The sequence below is a fragment of the Phyllostomus hastatus genome, unplaced genomic scaffold (genome assembly GCF_019186645.2).
Source record: "Phyllostomus hastatus isolate PE091 unplaced genomic scaffold, TTU_PhHast_1.1 phas_scaffold_760, whole genome shotgun sequence".
Lineage (NCBI taxonomy): Eukaryota > Metazoa > Chordata > Mammalia > Chiroptera > Phyllostomidae > Phyllostomus > Phyllostomus hastatus.
The window spans coordinates 222854-244419 of record NW_025334040.1 but is presented as its reverse complement, the minus strand read 5'-3'; the positions used below and the strand labels follow the sequence as shown (position 1 = coordinate 244419).

The following is a 21566-nucleotide window of genomic DNA, read 5'->3' as shown; positions in this document are numbered from 1 at the left end:
CTTTCTGGGAGGCTTGACTACCACCTTTAGGTGTGTGGGGAGACTGGCTGCTGTCCTGGCTGCAACCAGGGAGGGCCTAGAGCCTCCCAGTTAAGTAGAGTCCATGGAGTCCTTGGGGAGGAGGCCAGGGACACAATCAGCGAGCCCCAGGCCCTTGACAGGGGTGCAGTTGTTTGAGGGGACAGGGCTACAGCTTAGGGCAGCGTCTTGGTTCTCTATGGCCTCCAGGTTATTCATGTTATTGTTCCAGGTGATGTGGAAATGCATCACCCAAGGATTAGAGGCTGTGATGTTCCATTGGCACTGAGAGAAGTCTAGCTTGGGGGCAGGTTCCTCTGCAGCTCTGGGTCAGAGTTCTCATCGATGACGTAGTAGTCATGTGGAAGAGCTCCCCACCATGGTAGGTAAAGGTGATGAGGCCCACTGTCACACCAATGGTGTCATTCTCAGGGATGAAGGGTGGGTTGGGGACAGCATCTTCAAATACAAACATGTGTCTCCCTGCTGGGACAGGGCTGACCAGCAATGAGTCTAAGGTTTGATCACACTCCTCTGAGCTGGGCTGACATGAATAATCTACTGCAGGAGGTCCACAGGAGACTCACTGTCCACAAAGCTGATCTTGAACCAGAAAGGTGTGTGGAAAGGGCTCACCTTCTTTAACATCACGTTCAGCACCGACACCTTGGACATCACCTTGCAGGGCACAGCTGAAGCCAGAGCTGTGGCAGAGCCCACATCTGGGTCCCATAGGGTGAGTGGGATGTCATTGTCCACAGAACCGGCCCCTTCCTGTGTTTCCATGGGCTGATACCGAAATCTTCACGTTAAATTCCCTGGGCTTCCACACCTGTGTTGATCGAACTGGATTCAGGTCTCCACAAATGAAGTGGGAATGAAAATAAAGAAGTTTTTCTTTTCCTTCCTTCCTCCCTCCCTCTCTCCTCTCTGTCCTTCCTTCTTTCCTTCTTTCCTTCCACTCTTTCTTCTGTCAGGTCTTTCTTTCCATCTTTTTTCCCATACTCCTAAACTTTCCCATAATAGGAAGTTCTGAGGTGACAATTTAAGTGAAAGAATCTATGGTTTCTCAGAATCTCCCCTCACCTCCCACACCTGATTGGTTCTACTGGAAGCAGCCCTGCACCTGAGATGTCTTGCCATTACGATGGGATGTTTTGTGTCAGGTGCCACTTTTTTTATACTGTACCTCTTCTGGATATTTAATGTTCTTTTCATGCAATTTAATATGCGTTAATTGCAATTTTTCTTTCATCCTCACCCAATGACATTTTTTTTCATTGATTTAGAGAGAGAGAAAAGGAGAGTAGAAAAATCAGTGCTAGAGAGAAGCATCGATGGTTGCTTCCTGTACAAACCCAGACTGTGGATTGTACCTGCAAGGATTAGGGTTTATCCTGCAACCTTGGCCTCTGGCCTGAGCAGGAATCAAAACCTATAATCCTTCTGTATGGGATGATTCTTCACTCAACTGAGATACACTGGCCAGGGCATAATTGCAATTTTTAAGGGAATCATCATATTAGTTTTGACCTGAGTATGGCTGTCATGCTTAGGGTTTCTGTGTCACGTCTTGTCATGTGGGCACAGATATACAGAGTGTTATTAAATGAGAATGGGGACTCCCACAGCATGGGGGCTCTGAGTTGTTCCTGGTTCTATCAGAACAGGGAATGAGGACAGGGTGGAACCCCTTGAAGATCAGAGGTTTGCTTCTTACTGTCCTATGTGGATAACTGGAATATACCCAAGGGGCTGCTCCACAGTTTTCCCAGGAGACAAGAATCCAATCTGCTTCATCCACAGGCCCATCAGATGGATCTCTGAACAGGTCATTGATTACTACCATTTTACTATGATTTCACACTAGAGACATCATTCTCTAAGTCACAGCACTTAGATGGTTAGAGGGACCGCACTGAAACAACTGTGTCATGTAGAACACTGGCACTTCCTCCCATGCCCTCTTCCCTCTCTCCCAATGCCTGAGGCTGCCATAAATGTGTGTGCTCCCTTGGCCAGAGCTTCTTTTTCCTTTTCACAATGTCCATGATGTGGAGTGAACAGTGACACTAAAATAGTATTTTCTGAGCTCTCTTTTTCATAGAACCTCTAGTCATTTCCTGAGAACATTTTCATTCTAATCTGGCCAGACCAACCACTCCTGATTTCTCTGTTCTCCAAAGCCAGCTCTTTCCAGAAGATACACCAGGGCAAGCATCTCCCTTTTTGGAGGGGCAAGGAGATTTTGACTCACAATTCACACAATTCTGAGGTGAAGTCATCTTAATATACTAGGTAGGGGGCACAATGAAGGTCATTGCATGTTGCATGTGACCAACAAACACACTCTGAGGACAAATCCAGGAGTTGGGCTCTTTGCCAAATCTGACTTGTCTCCTCCAAATATCTCAAACACCAGATTTCCACTTCTTGCTTTCCATTAGGTGGTAATGAATCCTACTGAGCTCTGTCTCCTTCATGGATATGTTGTATTTCAACATTGTGGGAAGTCAATCTGTCTTCCCTTTGTTCCATATTTTTCATCCATTTTTTCCCCTGCAATTGATTTTATTTCACTTCTAATGTTCCACACCCAGGCCAAGATCTAGATCTGCAGCACAAACCGTGTGACAAGACAGCTGAGAGACAAGCTCAATAGTTCTGTGGGGAGGGTCTGGACTTCTTCGTTAGGTAGGTCATATTCCATTCTAAACAAAGAGACATAAAAAGATAAATAAGCTCAGATGGATGTAAGAGATACCTAGGGCCCTGTTGCTGAGATGGCTGGAAATAGAGAAGGGAACAGCAGATTTTTCTAGCTCCCAATCAGACTGAGTTATCTGACGCCAGCAGGGGGCAGCACTGTCTGCATTTGGGGAAGCTACCAGTATTCACTAAGGTTTCCCCTGACCTGTATGATGTCTCAAAAGTCCATTTCCCTGACATCCTCTAGCATGGGTCATTGAGAGTGAGGGATGGCATGTATATGTAGTGTCCCAATATTTTTACCTGTGGGAGTGGTCATAAATGTCCCTGAATCTCAGACACTGTAGAGATTCAGACGAAGAATATATGAGGTTCGCTTAGACAAAAGAACTTCAAGAAAAGGTTGAAGAAGAAGAGATGTCAGCTTTGCCTGTGGCCCTTGAGTAATGGATTAATTGTTTTTTTCTAGCCAATACAAGACCTCCTCCTCCTCCCAGATGTCTCAGAGGGGCAGTCCCTATATTCCTGAGCCAGGAACCACCTTGATTCCTACAGTAAGAAGGACAGGGACATCCAGGTGGGCTCCATTTCCTAGGCACCTGAGTTATTGGTCTCAGTGTGTGCTGAGTGAGAATAAACCATGTTGAACCATATTCATTCTCTCAGATTAGATGTGCTATTGGGTGTGCTAAAACATCTAGATTAAGGGTCAGATCAGAGTGGGGTGAGGAGAGGCAGGCTCAGGAAGCAAATTTGCATAGAGCCCACTTCCTCCTCGGAGGCAGGGAGAGGGGATAAGAGAGGTCTGGTGGAGCCAGAACCAAGCCTGGGGGCTCAGAAGGCAACACTTGGGGGATCTCCACCATGGCTTGGGCTCTGCTCCTCTTCACCCTCCTCACTCAGGTCTCAGGTGAGGCCTCCGGGCAACAAACCATGGGGACATCTGGGCTGATTCTTCAGTTTACTGACCTGACCGTTAAGTGTGGTTTTACTAATTTCAGGTTCCTGGGCCCAGGCTGCCCTGACTCAGCCTCCCTCAGTATCCAGGGCTCTGGGACAGTCGGTCACCATCTCCTGTGCTGGAAGCAGCAATGATGTTGGGTATGGTAGTCATGTCTCTTGGTTCCAACAACAACCAGGCATGACCCCCAAACGCCTGATTTATGGTGTCACAAATTGGCCCTCAGGGATTCCTGGTCGCTTCTCTGGCTCCAAGTCAGGCAACACGGCCTCCCTGACCATCTCTGGGCTTCAGGCTGAGGATGAGGCTGATTACTACTGCTGTTCATATACAAGCAGTAGCACTTTCCACAATGGTGCAAGTTCATGGGGAAGTGAGACCAAAACCTGCCTTGCGTTCACAGGCTCCCTCTTGGCTCCGAAGGTGCTTCTCCACCCTACAGTGTCTGGGCTTCATTCCCAAAGCCCTGGGCCATCATTCTCTCAGCTCCTCTCTCCTCTCTCACCATCACATGCAGAATATACCACTCTCTGAGTTTGTTGTGGGTCAATAAACAGTTTTCGCTTTGCAAGTGTGTCACCGTTCCCAAATCCCTGAATGTGCAACTCTTCCCACCTCCTCACGTCTAGTAACAGAGAGACAAGCTGTTGCATGCTGCGGTGGTTTCTCCATTCTCAGGAAAATCTTCACTTTAAATGCCATGGTCTCCACAGCAGCCCAACCATGGTAGATTTAGTTCTGCAAAAAGAACCTTGTCTTATTCAGTCAGGGTCCCCCATGCTCTCTGGTCCACATGGCCCTCCTCAGTGGGTGATACCTGACACTTGGGCTGTTGAAAGAATACCAACTAGGAGAAGGTGAAGATGTTGCTGAGGGACTGAGGATAAGGGGCTAGATGCTCTTTTCCTTTTAGGGTACCTCATTCTGGCCCCATATCCTAAGATGCTGAGCAGTAACAAATTTGAGCTGCCCCTCTCTTTTGTGTAGAATTTCCACTCTCTTTCGAGCAGTGAATTCCTAATCTGGAAGCAACTCTGCACAATGCCTGTATCCCACCAAGCTAGGCTCCTTCCAAAATAACTCTTTTTTTCCCACAAGGAAGAGATATCTGGTGGGTGTGTCCCCCCCTTTTTTTTTCAAGAATCTCCAAATGTATCTGTTTTCTGTGATAAATTAATGAAATTACTTGTTGGCATATATATATATTTCTGGAATGTATATGTAATGCTAAGAATTGTTTGACCATCTGAATGAACCTAGGCTTAGTAGGAACCAGAAAAACTGGACTGTGACCAACTCTTCCTATTTTACCAGAATTTTCCTGATTTTAGCACTGAAAGTGCCATATCTTAGCAAGGTCCTCAATCTCAGGGCAAATTAGGAAAGAGTCGCTGTGACGATTGCTTTTATGGTTAACTTGAATGGACTACAGAGTGTCCAGATTAAACATTGTTTCTGGGGACATCTGAGGGTGTTCCTGGATGAGACTAGCATTTCAATTGGTGGGCTCAGTAGAGTAGATAGACTGCCCCACTCTCCGTGTGACTGGGCTCATACAACCTACTGAGCACCTGAGTGGGACAAAAGGTGAAGGGAGAAGTGATTCACCTCTTTTTTCTCACTGATCGAATGGGAACATTTCATCTCGTCTCCTGCCTTCATAACAAAAATTTCCATGGTGGGCTCTACTGGTTCTCAGGTCCTTGTACTGAAGCTGAATTGCAACACCAGCTCTTCTGGTTCTCTAGCTTGCAGATAGCAGCTCATGGGACTTCCATGCCTCAGTAATCACTAACATGCAAGAGCCAATTCCTCACGAAGGCTCATTCCTTTGAACAGAGATGTGGGGTGGGCAAAAGTATGTTTATAGTTGTTGGTGTGGAACATAATACAATAGTTAATTAATAATAATACTAGAATAAATTCCCTATTTCACATATTCACAATTGTCAACCTACTTTTGCACTACCCTGTATGTTTTCTGAGTCACCGCCAACTGAGCCCATGACAGAGCCTATGGAATCAGGCCAGCCTTGGAGTGTCCTCACCTTCCTGTTGTGGAAGTCACAGTATGGATGGCAGAGGAGTCCTAGGATATCCGCCAACTGCTGTGTGGGACAAAGGTGAGGAGACCAACCCAGGCTGGCTGAGAGAAGGGAGATCCAGCTACTGCTCTTCACAGGGACCAAAGGCAGAGCTGGGGATCTGTCATTCTCCCTCAACCCCTTCTTGATCCCCCTCTGTTGGAGATGTTTACTGGCCCTCCTAGAAAAGGAATTATTGGGACACAGTAGATACTGAACACCCCTTTCTTCCTTCATGTCCCACTTAAGAATGACTCAGGAAGCAGCTTCTGGGACTTTAAACAGGATAGAATAACAACAAAAATGACCTTTCCCAAAGTCAGACCCTTGCTGAGCCCTGGTGGGCTCAGATGGTGAATGCCAAGCACCATGATCTGCTCCAACTTCTGTCCTGCCTCCTCCCCTTCCCAGCTTATTTCCCAGTCCCCTGATCCCTCCTGAGCCAGTCCATGACCCTTTAACATCCTCCAGAATGACTTATGCCACATGCAAAATTTGGTGGCCCAGAATGCTCCCCCTAAGGATTACCTTGCTTATAGCAGGAAGGCTCTGTCACAGGGTAAGTGCATGTGAGGTGAATATCAGCTCAGGAAACATTACACATGAACTTAACCCAGCCCCAGGAAGTATGCAGATGTGAAAAGGGGGCTCATGAGAAGATCAAATTCTCAAAAGGGTTAGAAAAAGGAATAATGCAACAAAGAGGGAGAGCTCAGTCAGGAGGAAGAATGACCTGATGAGAATCAAGAGGAAGATTCCGGTGTTTGGGGATGTGGGGGAAGAGACCTGGGTCAGGTTTGTCCTCAGGACCCCAGTTTCAGGAACTTATCATCAGAGCAAGGGTGTGCATCACAGGGGACATGGGACGCTCTGAGCCTTGCCTCCCTGTGCATGCAGACTAACTCAGAACTGTGCAACCTCCTGAGGCAAAGTCTCATCCACTGGAGATGCTTGACCTAGCATGGTCTTCTAGCAGGAGACCGGTTTGGAGCAACGATAATTAGGGCTGACAGATCCTTTCCAGAATGGAACTGGAGACGTCCCCACCGAAAACTGATCAGTGCCCCTCTGGGACCCAAGTGTTCTGATGAAACTATTTTAGTGTCACTGTTCATACCATGAGTCAGGTATTTTCAAGGTCGTGTAGGAGGTGTGGCCCTAGCTGAGATCCTGGGATGAGCAAAGTGGTGGCTTCTGGTTAAAAAGGAAATGTGTGGGTGAAGAAATGATAGTTTGAGAGTTAAGGCTATTGTTCTTGTGTGTTTGAAACATTTATGTGCTCTATTACTTAGGCATCCGTTTAGATGATGATATCTACTTTTTGAGATGATAATACAATGGTAAATTGTTGATGACCTTCTCGTGATACAGTGAGCTAGGCCTCTGAGGCTCGGTTCAGAGCCTGATAGTGGTTTGGGTCCTTTTCTCTTGGGATCAGGGGAGAGGCCTCCTGTGAGCATTGCAGGTGGCCGGGCTCAGCTGAGAGAAGAAAGCACCGATCTTCAGGAGGCTAGGCCTTGATCAATTTCACGTTCCTTCACTACTAGGAGCATGCTCAGGGCCCCCACGATACAGGAGTCACATTTTAAAGTTCCTCTAGAGTTTTGTGCTCACACAATGAGATACGACAGAAATAATAAGCATGACAACCACAAAAAGGAGGCACAATTACCAATTGCACATGATAGGATTACTAACCAATAAAACAAAGCATATCTTCTTAGAAAAAAATTAGTTCCTGGGTTCTTACCTTTTATGATGAATTGAATATGTGTGTGATTCCTTAAACAATAGCAATTTTTAAAGAAAAGATAGAGAAAATATCCAGAAGAGTTATAATGACACCTGACCCAGAAATTTAATGGTCACATGAATGGTAATTGTCTTGAGATATTGATTCCCTCGTTGCACTGAATAAGAAAAACACCAGTAGAAATATTGACCATAAGGACATCTAAAACATTTTATATGATCTCTGTCAAAGGGGACTTTTTTCCTTTTAAGAAATTTTAAATATATATAGTTTAATTATTTGAGAAAATTCAGGACGCTGTCCCTACAGCCTAATATTCCACATACAAGACATGAGGGCTCTTTGCTCCAGAAATCTCATACTGAAACGATTCTGTTAACTCAGTACCTGGGTTGTGGCTTTCTTGGTAATTCTTTGTCTTATAAAAACAGTGACTACCTCTTAGAAAGTGATTCTGTTCCCACTTTAAAAGGAGACACACTAGAAGAGGCAAGGGTGGCTCCCTGCCCCCCTATGTCATGTGAAGGTCCTGTGATGCCATTTCAGTCAGGGAGCAAGTCTTATATTAGATGCCACAGAGGTTAACCAGACAGTGTCCCTTTTGCCACCTGCTGTTTGTCTCCACAAAGACACATACTTTACAGGCAGATGCGACCTCTGACCATGCTTGCATAGACAAGGCGCTGTGACTCAGGACATTATTCTCTGTCCAGTAGAGGGGACCTGTCCCATTGTGCTGTGACGCAGCTGCCGAGGTGTCCATGTGTGACATGGCTCAAGCCTAGATGGTGTAAGCATGAAGTTATTGATTGTTTACTAGAGAAAGACACAAGATACCCAGCAAAACAAAATTTTGAAAATAATTGATGTTGAGAATATTATGAGAAGATTGAGCTCTTTGGTAAGGTGGCTATATTAGTCTAGATTCTTCAGAGAAACAGAATGAAGATAAATATATATATATCAACATCACAAGAAGCGTATCTTGGGTTGACAAATTCTGCTTCCCATCAATATAAACCCTCATTTTGTGTATGTGTGTGTATATATTACAACAAGAGGGTTGGGGGGCCCACCACCCACAGGCTAGAAAATCCATGTATACCTAGTAAGCTCTCTACATATGTGGATTCCCAAACATGGATCGAAAACATAGTTGACTCTTCAACATGCATTTGAGCTGCATGGGCCTGCTTAAATGCAGATTTTAAATGTTTTTCTATCTATAATACATATATGTAAACATACATACGTACAGTGGGTAAAAAGTAGGTTTAGAGTTGTTCATATAGAAAATAATACAATAATAAATAAATAATAATACAAGAACAAACTATGTGTTTCACAAATCATAATTGTCAGTGATTTCTAATGCCTCAACTGAGTTCTCCTGTCCAGGGTTGTGAGTTTATCTAGAACCCAAGATCAGGTCAGAGTGGGGTGAGGAGAAGCAGGTGCAGAGAGCAGATTTGCATGGAGGCCACTCCTTCCTCTGAGGCAGGAAGAGGGATAAGAGAGGTTTAGGGGAGCCAGGCTCAAGCTTGGGGCCACAGAAGACAACACTCTTGGGAGATCTTCACCATGACCTGGGCTCTGCTCCTCCTCACCATCCTCACTCAGGGCTTAGGTGAAGCCTTCAGGGAGGGGACCATGGGGATATCTGGGCTGATTCTTTGTCTCCTCCTCAGACTCACGTGGCTCTGCACTGAACTGAGCACTGAGTGTGTTTTTACTCTTTTCAGGTTCCTGAGCTCAGGCTGCCCTGACTCAGCCTCCCTCAGTGTCTGGGTCTCCTGGACAGTCTGTCGCCATCTCCTGTGCTGGAAGCAGCAATGATGTTGGGTATACTAGTGATGTCTCCTGGTACCAACAACAGCCTGGAATGGCCCCCAACCTCCTGATTTATAGTACCAGCAGTCGGCCCTCAGGGATCCCTGATCGTTTCTTAGGCAGCAAGTCTGGCAACACGGCCTCCCTGGCCATCTCTGGGCTCCAGACTGAGGATGAGGCTGATTATTACTGTAGTTCATATACAAGGAATAGCACTCTCCACAGTGGTGCGAGTTCATGGGGAAGTGAGACCAAAACCTGCCCTGAGCTCTTAGGCTCCCTCCTTGCTCTGCAGATACTTTCCCACTATGAGCAGATGGGCCTTCATGCAGTATGCCTAGAGTTCACTTCCCTCTCAGCTCCTCTCCCCACCACAAAAGGAAATATGCTCTTGGGTTTATTTTCTTAAGGCAATGACAGCTTTTTCTTCAAATGTGTGATGTGACCCCTAAATGTGCCACTCTTTCCAGCTTTTGACAGTGGTATGATGGTAAATATTATGTGCTAATGATATGTGTTAACTTGGCTGGGATAACAGATGCCCAGAGAGCTGGTAAAACATTATTTCTTGGTTGCTGGGAGGATGTCTCTGGAAAGTATGAAAATTCGAATCTGTAGACTGAGTGAAGCACATCGCTGTTTCCAATGCTGATGGACATCATCTATCACTTGAGGGTCTAGATTGAACAAAAGGTGGAGGAAGGGGGAATTTGCTCTCTCTGCTTAGTCATAGATATCCATCTCTTCCTGTCCTTGGACAGTGGTACTGCAGTTCTTCACTTTTGGGACACAAACCAGAGCTGACACTGTTCACTCCCAATTCTACGATCTTTCAACACAGACTGAACTTGTACCACTGGCTTTCCTGGTTCTCCAGCTTGCAGTGGATTGTGGGAAATCTCAGAATCTTCTGAATGAATTAATTTTTATTGTATATATTCTGTTTTTCTGGAGAACACTGACTAATACAGATTTAATACATATGTTGGTACCTAGAGTCATTCTAAATAGAATTTTAATGATGAGTTTTCTGTATTGATTCTGAGATTTCTGAAATTGGCTGTTTAATCTGATCAGAAGTAATGATGTCAATGATTCAAGTTCCATTAGCAAAGAGAGCGCAGATAGTCCATGTCCTGAACTGTTTATTGAGATAAGCAATGCATCTGCATTGGATACTGCTAATCAATCACTTATAAGGAACATAGAGCTAAATGATTCTGTACATGATGATTCTGAACATTTTTGGAACACTAAGGAATATCATGACATGACATTCCTTATCAATGATAAGGAATATCATTGATTGCTTGCTTTTAGAGTTGCTGGATAAAGTTCTGAGAGACAAAGATGAGCTCAGGGATTTCAATTCTCTGCTCAAGAGACCTGTAAGTGACTTAAGAGCTTCTAGGTGTGCTGTGAAGAAAAGCCTTAAGTCATGTAGCAGCTGGACTGAAATTGCTGAAAATCAAATGCAGAACCTCTTCTTTTGATTGGCTAAATTAGACTGGGATGCTATAAGTTGGGATGGGAATGTGTGGGAAGATCTTGATGAAGCTGGGAATATTGAGTCTCTCAATTCTGGTGAGTCTTCTTTGACAGTGGAAGAAGCTCCCCACCCCACTTCAGCAGAAGTAGCCTCCTTACACCCAGTGGTATAGGTCTCCCCACCTCTGTCTGATAGGATTAACCCTGCAACCCCTGAAAAGGTGTGTTGTGACCACCCTAAGGCAGTTGCCATGCAAGGCACTGCTGTTTATCCTCAAGACTCATTCACACCACTCTGTTTACTACTAGACGTATAATTAGACACAAGTCCCAGCAGGCCCCTCCAAAGGTGCCATACAGAATGTGACCTACCAGTAGGTACATTACACTCCAAAAAGACTATTGGATTCTTCTAGTTTATACAGACAGAAATCCTAAGAGTGTGTGTGGAACAGATACTAAGGATGTGGGATAATGGTGGGAGGAGCATAATGGTGGTTGGATCAGGCTGAATGGACTGATGTTTTATGCAGAGTCAGGGACTCAGAAAGAGCTCTAACAGTTCATTGGCTGTAACATAAATCAAAATATGGCCCATAGTGAGCCAACTGGAAAAGCTTGACCTACCGTGCTTTTATGTAGAAGAAGGGATTCAGAGTGGGAGGGAGATTGCAATGTTAAAATGTATTTACCATTTGAGACCCACCCACCCACACTGGGAGGGTCCAAATGACATATTTTCCATCAGTACTTTGAGAAATTATCTTATGAGGGAACCTTAACATCCTTGAAGAGCTCCATAATCACTCTTCTCTAGGCAGGGTCTTACAGAGGGGGCAGCAGTCACTCAATCAGAAAACTAAATGTGATGGGAGTGATTGGATCCAGGGAGGGCAGGAGCCAAGTGAAGGCACCAGCTGCCAAAGGCAAGGTTGGTGTGGTTAGCATAGGTGACAACAGAGTCAAAGCAGCAATAAGAAGCCTGACTTGTACAGACCCTGGCTAGTTAATCACAATGTTCCTAGAAGTAAAACAGATAGAAAGCCCACTACATTCTCACTTGATCTGTAAAACAGAAAACTTATAGGTCAAGCAAACAAAAGGCCAAGTCAAATCACAAAAACAGAGAGTCACAACCCCTCAGGCAGTTCCTAGATGTGAGCCAGTTCATAGACCCAGAATCCCTTTAGTGAAGGGGAGACTGAGTCCCCTTGAAGAAGGATCCCGGCACACTACTAAAAAAGGTGCACTGCTGATTTTTCTCCCAGCCTTCCCCAAAGGAAACCAATGGCTTTTTTGTTAGGATAAGTGTGCATCAGGGGAAAGAAACTCACAGACATTATAGAAACTCCTGGACATTGTCTCTGAACTGTCACTCATCCCAAGAGACTCAAAACATCACTGTGGCCCTCCAGGCAGAGTAGGGCTCATGGAGATGGAACAAATGGGGCATTATTTCAGTCTGTCTCACAGTGGGCCCAAGGTATCCCTGGGTCCATTTGGAGGTTACTTCTCCAGTTCCAGAGTGTAGTTAGCTTGTGGCTTGAGTTGCCTATCAGAAACTCAGTGTTATCTGACCCACCAAAGCATAAAGCTGGGTGTGCACAGCAACACTCCATTATCAAAGGAAAGTGGTGTTTACGTGACCAGGCCCGAGCCGTTCCTGAAGGCACAAGTACGTTACATGAAGTGGCTCAAATACCCATGGTCCCTACTCCTGCTCCACTGCCTTCTGTCTTCCAGCCTGACCCCCTGGCCCCATGCAGAGCTTTCAACAGTCAGCTGACAGAACAAGATGAGACTCAGGGCTGGTTTACAAGTGGTTCTGCACAACACTCAAGAACCACCAAAAAGAGGAGAGCCACAGCACTGCAGCCCCTTTCTGAGTCATCTTTGAAGAACAGTGGTTACAGGAAATTCTTCCAGTGTGCAGAGCTTCCAGCAGCTCACCTCATTGTAGACTTCGGAAGGAGAAATGGCCAGATATGCAATTATGTATCGAGTCATTAGTTTGGCCAGGTGGTCAGGGACTTGGAAGGAACATGTTAAAAAATTGGTGCAAAAATAAATTTGGGAAAGATGTATGTCTCAGTAGGAAAAGAAGTGAAAATATTTGTATACCATGTGAATGCACGTCAATATGTGACTTCAGCAGAGATTTTAAAGATCAAGTGGGTGGTGAAGAAACCCAAAAACACTAATTCAAAAGAATATGTGCACCCCTATGTTCACTGCAGCATTATTTACAATAGCCAAGATATGGAAGCAACCCAAGTGCCCAACAATAAGTAAGTGAATAAAAAAACTGTGATATACAATGGAATATTACTCATCCCTAAAAAAGAACAAAATTTTACCATTTGAAACTGCATGGATGGACCTAGAGGGCATCATATTCAATGAAATAAGTCAGTCAGAGAAAGACAAATACCATATGGTTTTACTTCTATGTGGAATCTAAAGAAAAATATAAATGAACAGACCAAACAGAAGCAAACTCATAGATACAGAGAGCAGGCTGATGGCTGCCAGCGGAGAAGAGAGTTGGGGAACTGGGTGTAAAAGGTGAAGAGACTAAGAAATACAGATTGGTAGTTACAAAACAATCATGGGGATGTAAAGTACAGTAAAAGAAATATAGTTGACACTATTGTAATATCTACGTATGGTGCCAGGTAGGTACTAGAAATCTCAGGGGGAACAGTTTGTAAAGTATATGATTGTCTGACCGTTATGCTGTCTACCTAAAACTAATACAGAATAATATTGACCATAAACTGTAATTGAAAAAAATAAAAATCATGTGGGTAGGATGAGCTGTTCTGTGGTTATTAGTTAGCCACCTTGGGTTTATCCAATGGCCTCATGAACAAAGTGGCAGTACTGGTTGAGGTGGTGTTTATGCGTGGGCTCTGTTACATGGACTTCCATAATCCAAGGCAGACCTGGCAGTCTGACAGGACTGCTAATAGCCCAGACCATTCAAGAATGAAGGTTTGGGTTGATGCACCAGGGCCAGACCCATGAACAGCTGAGCTGCTTGCTGAGGGCCAAAGGAATAGAGAATGGGCAGTAAGAGAAGGTAGGTGTAGATACCAGCTATGACCATTGTAGACATGAGAACTGTGTCATGAGTATGTCCTGTTTATTTTGTTATGAACATTCTTATGTGTATATATACCTGTATTAAGCACATTGCTCTGTTTTTGTTCCTTTCTTATTCTCTTATCATGTGATTGGAAGTCATTGTCACTTCTTGAGGAGTGCTTGGGTTCCATGTAGGGTTCAAATATTTGGGAGGCAGATAATCTCCAGAGACTTACTGGTGCCTCAGCCTTTCAGCTCCCAGATCCCTGAGGCTGACTGAGTCATCTTACAATGTGGGGGCCACCATCTCACTGAATTAAAGAGAGCACTAGCATGCCCAAAATATTCAACCCAGTTCCAGAGATCAGGGCCACGCCCACCTCTTCATCCTCCCTCCATCAGTTGGAAAAAGCCTTACTATGTAAACACGAACACAGAGTTCCAGGTTCCCTGGTTCCCCAGGTCCACAAATGACCAGGCCTCTGTGTCAATCAAAGAAAGAAGTTTGCAGATCACCACATACACCTCTTCCTGGCAGAATGCTCCAGGGGCCACAGACAGTGTTTGATACAGAATGTCTGGCTTGATTCTAGGACATCTAAGCCCTCCATTTTGACTGGAAAGACAACAGTTTTACTTGGAAGCATTCGAGAAAGGGCTGAGGTTTGTTTTAGAAGTTATCCAGAGACCCAAAGTTGAATGTGTCAGGCCTGAGTATCTTTTTGGATGTGTGAGAAGCAGGGGACACTGTGGGATCGCATCTCTGTCTGTGGGGACCCTGGGCCCAGTTATGAAGCTCTTCAACAGAGAGCATTTGCATTTTCCATAGGTGCCCACCAGGTGTGCCCAGGCAGCTGTAGTGACCCTCACAGTCAGGCAGGGCAGGCGACAGGAAAAAGGAAAACATAAGCAAAGCCCTCATCACCCCTCTCTTCTTTCCACCCTCACTTTGCCTAGCAGGATGTTTAGCCCACTGGGACTTAGCCCTGGGTGCAAGCAGGAAACTGGCTGGGAGATTTTCGTGAAGTGCCCTTCACAGAAGAGGTGGAGACAGAGGAGATTTGAAGGTGGAGGAGTCCAGCCCTAGATATGAGGTCCTCAGGAAGCAGTATCTGCGTGATCATCACCAACATGTCCTGGACCACTGTCCTCTTTGTGAGCCTCTGCACAGGTCAGGGCAGACTTCCTGGGTGCTGAGGACATGGCAAAAACAAGCAGGCATGTGGAGGAGTTGCCCAAACTGCAATGTTCATGGCCATTTCTTTCTGTTCTCCTCAGCTGTCAGGTCCCAGCCTGTAGTGACTCAGGAGCCCTCCCTCACCGTGAGGCTGGGCTGACAGTCACCTTCACTTGCTCTGTGAGTAGGGGATCTGTCACAACTGGGAGTTCTCCAGGATGATTCCTGAAGGACCTTGGTCAAGCTCCTCCATGGCTCATCTACCAGATGGTCAAACACCTGACATCTGTTCCCAATCATTTTTCAGGCTCTGTCCTCAGGGACCAAGCTGCCTTACTATTGCAGGAATGCAGCCTGAGGATGAAGCTAAGTACTTCTGTGTAGGCTGGCACAATGCACCTGCCTCACAGTGACAGCTTGTAATGAGAGCTGCATCCAAACGTCACCAGGCTCAGCCTGGAGTAGCAGCAATGTGAGCAGAGAGAAAGAATCTCCCCACACCAGGTGAGGGCTGAAACCCACCAAAAACCCAACTCTGCTCCCTCAGCCAGTTGTTAAATTGGATATCATGTTCCTGGGACAAATGGATTTCCTCTAGAGCAGTGTGGATGCTGCCTTCCTGCTTCACTGTCAGTCAGTGCAAAAGAAAGGAAGTGTGAGTGAAGTTGGTCTGATTTGCATTCTTTGGGGTCACAGGATTTTTGTATGGGGAATGTGTGGCATTCTTTAGACTATATGTAATGAATTAGAATTTGAACACTAGCTAATACATGCACATCAGCAGAAAATTTGCAGATGGTACCAGTAGTCAGTGCTATTGGTACCGCAGCTCAGTTGGTGTGCCCACTGCCTAGCAATGGAGGGGGCGCTGGCTAATTGTTCACACAGATAGCTTTCTCTGCAGAGGTTCATCTCTGAAGACTGAAGTCACTTTGCAAAGAGCGGCTTGGAAGCTACCCAGTTTGGCTCTTCTGTAGCCAATGACTGACTGGTGTGAGGGTACACAAGCCCTGACTCCTTCACCTTAAAGGCATCACACCCAATGGTGTGGAACATATGCTCCAGAGATTCTGATAGGTCAGGCAGAGGCGAGCCTTCCCTCCTTACCTTCCTTACCCAGGTCCCCAGTCTCACTCTTAGGTTTCTCTTAAGGGTACTCTCCAATAAATCACATGGGCCCACATTCCTCTCTCAGGCTCTGCCCTGGTTCTCCATATTCAAGACCATCACATGCATCATGTCTTGTATATTCTTCCAGAAACAGCTGTAGCAAATATCACTGCTCTAGTCTTTTGCTTAATTTAATTTTATTTATTTATTTTTAGAGAGAGGGGAAGAGGGTGAAAGAAAGGGAGAGAAACATTGATGCGGGAGAGAAGCATTGATCAGTTGTCTCTTGCACAAGCCCCTACTGGGGACTGACACCACAACCCGGGCATGTGCCCTGACTTGGAATTGAACTGGTTGCCCAGACAACTGAGCCACACAGGTCAGGGACCACTGCCTTATTGTTTATAAGGCTATATTTCAATGGGAATGAAATCTTAAAATATTGACATATTTTACATTATTTTATACAAAGTCTTTGAAATTGTGTGTGTATTTCAGAGCTACAGCACACCTCTATTAAAACGAACACATTTCACTCTCAACAGCTGCCTGTGGCTTCTGGCCACCATATTGGACAGAGCAGGCTAGAGGAGGTGACCTTGGGTAAGTGTCTCTGCAGTACATACTCACAGCCACCGGGAGAGAAGGAGGTATCCATGAAGCACATGATGCACTAGGGAGGAATGGTTGCTCCAATTTCCACCCAAACCAGAAGCATTGAGGGCACATAGAAGCAGGGGATTTCTATAACAAGTTTTGACAACACTGCCATTCAGAAGAGAAGGTATTAAATATAACTACAATTCTGAAGATGAAGTTTACCCCTCAAACACACTTTTTGTTATGAGTATAATGATTGACAAACTCTACATTAATTTTGTATAAATATTGGTTCAACAATCCATTGCATTGGGAAGATCATTTCCATAAATGTTACACAAGTCACAAAGTAGTACTTTGGGCAGAGATTTAGATGGAAGGAGAATCCTAAGGTGTTTTTTTCTTTGTTTGTTTTTGTTTTATTTTTTTAAACGGAAGACTGGCTGTTCTCCACAGTGCAGTATATTTGCCTAACTCAGATGCACAGATCGTGTTTTGAAGGCGAAATCTCCCAGGGTGGCACTCACAGGTGACCTCCCAGGGGGTCAGGAGACCCACGGCACAGGTATGGACACTGGCTTGCAGGAGTGGCCAGCAGGCCCCATGGGGGACCCTGAGGTGTGAGTGTGAGGAGTGGACACCCCAGGGTGGGATAGCAGAGAGGAGCTGCTGTGGCCCCATCAGCTGGGGACAGTAATTGGAGTGTCTCAGGCACTGAACCCTGGTCCCCTCTCCATTGTCTCTCAGACCAAACTCAGGGAGTGAGTCAGGGGTCTGTCTGTCTGTACACATGAGTCAGAGCAGGGCTGCACCCTCACCCCCAAGGACAATGCCTCCAGCATTTCCCAGGTGAACTAATTACATTATATTCTCAGCAGTACAGGCGTGAAAACAAACACATTTGTTTGAGATATTAGGTAACAATGCACCTTACCAATCATATTTATTAATAGTAAAAGATTTCTCTTCCTATTCTGACAGTCATCCAAACTCAACAACCTTGGTAATGTTACAAAAGGAATTCTGATCTAATTCTCCAAGGATCCCAACCTGATCCCAATGTCTCGCTGTGTTGTCTGCCATGGTGGACGTGGCCCCACCTCTGTGCACAGAGAGACCCGGGTTTCCCTGGGAAACGCAGATTCCAACACCAAGAAGATCCGAGCGCACTTCAGAGCAGACTCAGGGGGACGGAGCACCTGCACACAGAAGGCAGGGCTGTGACTCAGGGACTCAGGAGGCTGGGACTTGGAATTGGGGAGGAGCAGTGTTACAGAACAGAACAAGGGGGGCCTGGAACAATATACTATTATTGAAAGAAGGCCCCGGGTCCGTTATGTCTGCCGCCAGAGGAAAGACATCTCTCAATGCCAGAGATTCGTGAAAAGGAAAGGAAATGTTTATTTAATGCTATACAAACTTAAAGTAGTGACCTACTGTCTTTATCAAAAATCCCAAAGTCACTTAAAACACCCACAAACACACACAGTCCTTCCTTCCTTCCCCCTTTGCCAAGTCCAGAGTACCGTATTTCAGGGAAGGAAAATGAAGTCCATGGCTCAGACAGTCCTCTGGTTCTTAGTCCTCCATCTCGACTGGGAGACCTCCCTGGGTTCCCGGCACCTTCGGCTGAGTCGCCAGGATCTCTGCTAAAACCAGGTGGTGGTTCCCCCTTCTCAAGCTGTGGGGGTCCCCACTCTGTCCAGGCCTCGTGGTTCTCCCTCTCAGGGCTGCGGGAATTGGAGAGTCCCCACTCTGTCCAGGCCTCGTGGTTCTCTCTCTCAGGGCTGCGGGAAGGGGAGAGCCCCCACTCTGCCAAAGCCGCGTGGTTCTCTCCTGAGGGATGCGCATAGTTCTCTCTCTCTGGGATGCGCATAGTTCTCTCTCTCTGGGATGTGCATAGTTCTCTCTCTCTGAGATGCGCAAGTTCTCTCCCCAATGGCCGCCAAGTCTGGGTTTTAAATCCCCGCGGCCAGTCTTCCTCTGCAGCCTCATTTCCGACTCCTCCCACACTCGGCTTCACATGCCAGAACTCGTATCCTTCCAGCTTTACTGGGCTGCCATCATGAGTCTGGGCAGGTGTGGCCCCCATGTCCTGGAGCCAATCTTCTCCGAGCTCCCACGCAGGTGCTGTAGCTTGGGGGATCTGCCCCCAGTCACGTGTTGGTGGGGAAGTTACTTCCATTCCCCGCCCCCCTCAGAGATGATCACAGCTATTTAACATATCTAAGCGACCAGCCAAAGGCTATAGATATGTTAAATGACCAGGCCAGAGCTTAGCTGCAAAACAGCTCTCAATGGTCCTGCTCCATTTGTCCCTTCCCCCAACCCACACCCTGGGTGGGGGGGGTGTGGTTTGGAGACATCTTAAAATCTCCTGGACTCCTTAAGTTCTGGACCCCATTTCAAATGCCCATTTGGGGTCCCCCCTCTTGGCTGCACCCTGTAACAGCAGGATAAACTGACATGGAGAGGGGCCTGGCAGGGAAGGGATTCACAGGTCAGGTTCTGAGGCCAGCTCCTGCATCCCTGGATTGGAGCTTTCACTCAGCATCACTGTCTGGGGGGCTCTGGGGAAATCATAACCTCACAAGGTCGGCTCCCTGATCATTGGAAGGTGCCTTCAGCAGAAGGATCATGTTGAATAATTACGATGTCTGGAGAGGGGTGCATGTCAAACACCCACCAACTGCTGGCACCTATTAAGGCCTCCAAAGTAGTCAGTAGGTTGAGCTACTCACAAGGAGAATGACATTCATCCTGGGAGCACCAGGGGGCACTGTGGGTCTTGCCTTGGGAACTCTGATAGTGCAAGTCCCCTGGGCTGTGCTCAGTGCAATGCGTGTGACTGATGCTCTTTTGAAGACAGTTTTATTGGGTAAAATCAACTCTTAATGAAACCAACACCTGGACCTTCTTCTAACCTCAGGAAATTACCAGCAAGAGGCTGTCAGGCTTGGGGTTGAGACAAGATCTGAGACAGATTTGCATTCATGCTCCTCCCTGTTGAGCTGCAAGGACAGAGGATAAGACAGGGGCTTGGAGAGGCCAGTGCCAGCTGGACAGCCTCAGGGCAGAGCTCCTGGAAGCCACTCCCACCATGGACTGGACTTCCTTCTACTTCCTGCCCCTGATTTTCTCCACAGGTCAGAGCATCCCTGGGCACTCAGGGGTCCCACTCCCCAATATAGTTTCTTTCCAAGCACAGACTCAAGGGGCATCTGTCCAGTCTGGGTGCCTTTGGCATCATCCCTGTGTTTTGTGTTTGCAGGTCTCTGTGCTGTGCCTGTGCTGACCCAGCCCCCATCTGTTTCTGCCTCCCTGGGAGCCTCTGCCCAGCTCACCTGCACCCTCAGCAGTGAGTACAGCACCTACACCATTCGCTGGTATCAAAAGAGACCAGGAAATGGCCCTCGATACCTGATGTACATTAAGAGTGATGGAAGTCACAGCAGTGGGGATGGGATCCCTGATCGCTTCTCAGGCTCCAGCTCTGGGGCCGACCGCTACTTAACCATCTCCAACCTCCAGTCGGAGGACGAGGCTGAGTATATCTGTGGTGAGAGCCATGCACAAGACGGCCTTTTCACAGAAGCCACAGTGACACAGACAAAAGGGAAGTGAGGCTCAAACCTCCATCCCCCTTCCCCTCCCCCACAGAGACTTGGGCTAAGCTGCTCCCTGTCCTTGCCCAGGATCCTGAGACATTTACATCTTCCCCTGCAAATCCCATCATCCTGTACTTCCTCCCCAAATCACCACTTGGGACAGTCACATATGGTCACAATTTAGGTCATTATGACAAAGCAATGTCCTGTTTCCTCCAATACAGGGGTATACGCAGGACACTGGGGGAGACCTGAGCAGCCCAGACAGAAACATGACCCTGAGCACGTGGCTGGGCTGAGATGACCTCCACCTCAGGTGCCATCTGGACTTTGCTTTCATCTTGGGGTTCTTCTCAAGGAAAGAACATAGACCTTGGTGTTCCAGGGGTGACCCTGGAAGTGGGGACAGTGACTGTATTGACTCAGGACACCTGGGAGTGAAGAAGGAGTCCTGTTAGGAGTGGGGTTTGGCAGGAAGCATTTGTGCCTCAGGGGAGGCAGGTCAGAGACCTGACCCTAATGTGGGAGTAGTCTGGCTCTGGGAGGGAAGTGGGAACATATTGGGTGATCTGGGGCAGGACCCACATAGAGCATGGGCTGGGTCTTCAGCTGTGTCAGATTCTCAGCCTGTGGTACCAAGGAAAGCTCCATATGTAGCCACAGAACTTTTTTAGGGAAAGGCAAGGATGATGTCCACTGGGACACAGGGGATGGGAATGCTAAGGTGGAAAATATGTCGACGGCCTCCTACCTCCAGTCTCTACTCTGTAGGTCACTGGACTCAGCCGCATCTGTGGGAGGATGGAGACAGGATTACGGATGGGTTGATATTCTGCTGACTTTGCTGGGGACTGAAATACCAGAACATTTCACTCACACCGACACCATAGAGTTAACCTGGAGCAGCTGTGTGGACCACAGTGATCTGGTTGCTGCTCACAGGTAGGTGAGGGGCAAGGCCGGGCACTCACCTGAGCAGGTTCAGGCCAGTCCTGTCTCATGATTGTGGGATTCATCCCAGGACTTCAAGCTGTGATTTCCGGAATGAACATCACACGGTGTCACTGGTATAGTAGGGAAATAATTAAAGCCTGCTGAGCTCTTGACAGTAACTTCAGGGAGCAGCTGACACAGGTGCTAG

General features: G+C 46.7%; 1 pseudogene; it reads right to left on the bottom strand.

Moving 5' to 3' along the window:
* Positions 1-90: 90 nt before the first annotated feature.
* Positions 91-693, bottom strand: LOC123810819 (annotated as a pseudogene).
* Positions 694-21566: the final 20873 nt, after the last annotated feature.